The 3,676-nt window shown below is 40.1% G+C and overlaps 1 long non-coding RNA gene across 1 annotated transcript; it reads right to left on the bottom strand.

Annotated features, from left to right (window-relative positions):
• Positions 1–370: 370 nt before the first annotated feature.
• Positions 371–1,972, bottom strand: LOC118599099. The gene is made up of 3 exons (XR_004948387.1): positions 1,504–1,972; positions 554–603; positions 371–460 (listed from the first exon to the last, which is right to left on the bottom strand). It is a non-coding gene; the product is annotated as an uncharacterized LOC118599099 (long non-coding RNA).
• Positions 1,973–3,676: the final 1,704 nt, after the last annotated feature.

Here is a 3,676-nt window from a genome sequence, read left to right as displayed (position 1 = left end):
AGTGGTTGGTGAGAGTGTTTCCAGACAGCACAGGATGGTGGTGTGTAGAATGACTCTGGTGGTGAAGAAGATGAAGAAAGAGAGTGCATAGGTAGAGAAGAGGACAAAGTGGTGGAAGCTGAAAAAGGAGGAATGTTGCATGACTTTTAACCCTCTTGCTCTCTTATGGGGTCCAGATGACCCCATTGTATATTGATGTGTGACCCCTACCATGACAAAAGTGGACAGGATTTTATGTCTGCCACAGACACCAGAGAAGATAAAAATCCTAGAAAAACAATGTTCAGCGCGTTGTCTCGTAGGGTTCAGGTGAGCCTGCTTTTAATGTAAACATGTCCACGATAGCACAAGGGTTAAGATGACAGCCCACTAAATGCCCATGAGTCTCTCTATAATACTTGAATAACAAATACCTGCTAGATGACTCCAAACTGCATGCCTTGCATGTCCAGACATCAACCTGAAAAAGGCAAAAAAGCACACATCTATTGCTTAAACAAATGTACATAATAGTGATTATCAACTGCTAAGAGCAAACTTAATATTTACTTACTATTACAAGGAGGTTGCCACAGATAACTCCTGGTTACAGTGATGATCACTCTGAAAAATATGTAGACAAATACATTAGATGAGCAATAAACTTACTAGAATACTTGGTCATAAGTGTCAAAATTGCATATGACGAAATTTAAAAATATCAATTATATTTACATTAACAGGGAAAAAAAAAATCAAGGCTGAATTTGTCAAATACAGTATATGATATAATTCAGAAGGTATAAAACATACAATGTATACTTCAATACATACTTTTAATTGCATGACATTACATCATATTTAACCAAAACATCATGATCTAAAGAAGGAATTAGAGGTAGAACAAAATAAAATTTATCAACGTCAATATTGGGCAGGAGAGGGGGTTATTGCTAATGATAATGGGTCACTCAAACTTGATCGCACATTAAATACATCCGGGTAATGCAGCAATGTGCATCTTGGCCACGGGGTTACATGTGGTCAATATGAATTTCCATCAATTTTTTTGTTCTTGGTCGCATTTAAAAACGTGCGAATAACAGCATTTTTTGTGGGTTTTCAGCTTTTAGATGACTTTTGGGCTGGAAAACCGTCACTACCTGGCAACCCCGGACCCTGCTATTTTGCTGCCGATTTTGCATCATGGCGTCTTTTTTGTTTTTGTTTTTTTGGCGAACCCTCTCAAAGTACATAAACAGATCAATCTCTTCCTCGTGTAAACGAGATCTTCTTTCTAAACCTTACCGACTCAAAAGCAGCATTCCGTACGGTTCGAAATATGGTAACAGCAGCCACTGTTAGCCAAGCTAGTTAAGGTAGTCCGACTTTTTTAAAACGAGAAACACGAGCCGTTTTCACTATTGCCATAGTTTTACGTAAAACCGTGCAACTTCGCGGACTGCGCCGTAGTGATGCTACTAATAGGAACACGAGGAAACCCGAAAATCAAAGGATACTTACCAGGAATTAGTTCTATTTTCAAACCCGAAGTCCGACGTGCAGCTTCTGATAGTGCGGGAAGGAGACATGGAGGAAGGGAGACAGCGTTGACACATATGCGCATGCGCACGGGGAGGCGGACAAAATAAAACTTAATATTTTTGAGTTAATGGATCAGAGGCTCTTTGCTATTAAATAACTTTAGTTAACATGAATGAGATATAAATAATTTTCTGATGAACTACTAAATTTGAGTAAAATGGATTAAATCTAAATGTGTCACCTTTAAGAGGGGCTTGAATCATTTTTTTGAGTATACTCGTCGCGGCCCGCCGCTGTTCGCAGTCACCACCGGCCTACTTGGGATGTTATATTATCTTCTCCAGCCTCTACAGCTACATCCGGGTTAGCTAGCTACTGTGACGTATGAAAGTTTCAAGAATTCAAACTGCGTTTTTCTCGGTTGCTTTGATTGACAGCGACTTAAAAGGAGAAATACTTGAAAATGCAAACACAAAATGATTTCTTATTGTATTTTTTCTCTTTTAGAAAAAAAATGCCACACATACACGTTAAAAACTCAAAAAATGTGATTTTCATTGGAGGGGGACTTTAAAGCACTTTGGGGCTTCAAGAGAGGTAGAAAAGCGCTATATAAGAACACCATTAACCATAGAAAAAAATGAATGGCATTCAATGTTTTATAGCAGAAAAGGGCATTCCACTGAGACTGCAATGAAGAGTCTCAAAGTAGAATGCATGTGTCCTCCAGCCCATCACACACCAACATAAGATGAACAGAAATGGCTCAGCAGTGCACGGTTACCAGGCTGGGAAAGTGCTCAGCCATTCGGCTCCATTAAAGCTCAGTCACTCACTTCACCCGTGAAGCCACAACACTTTCTCTTTTGTATTGAATGTTTGTCAAATAGAACACTAGCACAAACTTTTCAGAGTAGAAACTGAGCCAGGCGCACAGGTGCACAGCAGAGGCTGAGCCGGGAGGCAGTTTTGGCGGTTTTGGCTCCGGAGGAGGCATGTGGGAGCTGATCTTTCACATTCAAGACTTCTGTCTGTCGCACACAATGCTGGCTGGAAGTGCAGGAAATATCAGTAATATACAGAACTCTAATGAAAAAAGAAAAGAAAAATTAAAAAGATAATCTCAACTTAAGAGCAAGACAGAAGTCAGCAGAACTGAAGGGATTCTTTCAAAAGAAGAGAAAGTTTGGACTAAGATCAAGAAGAGAGGCAGTCCACCAGCAGATGGTCACTTCCAGGGTGAGGATTAAACAGACATTAGATGTGCTGTTGCACATCTGTGCAGCAGGAAGCTGCATGCACTGAACTGCACATCTGTGGTTTAATTAGAGGAGGGTCATGACTTTAGTGAGTCTGCAAACCCTTCAATCACACCTTCTTCTTACCAGCTGTTTGTGAGCCATGCTTTCATCCACAGTCACATCAGATCAGCTGGATCAGAAATGATTCCCCCATATTTTCATGCTGGAGGTTCAGTCAAAGTTTTAGAGATTCACATTAGAGTATGGATGCAACTGAGCACAACATGGTATGGTTCAACTTTCTTTTGGCATCTCCTGGAAGAAGAGATAAGGTGGGATTTCTGGTTTAGATTTTCTTTACTCTGGAAGTAACAAAAAGAAACAGGAGGAAAGCATGCTGTAAAGGTGTTGATTGCTTTTGAACAATTTATGACTATGTTCTACCATAGTGCACTTTTAAATCATGTATGTGCTTCTTTTTAAGGTGTTGTCATTTTCACAATAATCTGGCATTAAGTTTTGAGCAGGATTTCCCTCCTGATACAAGCAGACTAGGATTGGCCGGAACCGGTAGGTTGTCAGCTTCATCTGGTGTCCGCTGCTCCGCAGCCAAAGAAGAGGGCTTTCACTCCAGGAAAGTACCCACTTCTTGGTTTTGGATCAACATGGGAGGACAGCTCTGGACACACCATACCCACATTACATTTGAGTATTTTTTGTGGATTTACTGTTTTGTTTTTGAGCAAAAGATGATTAAAAATCCATACCCTAAAAACACTGAAAGAGCACGAAGGACCTTCTTTCATTCTGGATTTTTACATCTGTGCTCAGCAGATTCCATAGCAGCTTCTCAGTTTGCCCAGTTTGCCCTTGTCAGTTTTCTAAATGAAAGCAATTTGCAAAAAAAAAAA

This window comes from Oryzias melastigma, linkage group LG9 (genome assembly GCF_002922805.2).
Source record: "Oryzias melastigma strain HK-1 linkage group LG9, ASM292280v2, whole genome shotgun sequence".
Taxonomy (NCBI): domain Eukaryota; kingdom Metazoa; phylum Chordata; class Actinopteri; order Beloniformes; family Adrianichthyidae; genus Oryzias; species Oryzias melastigma.
Note: the sequence above shows the minus strand (reverse complement) of the source record. Positions and strands in the feature narration are given on the sequence as shown.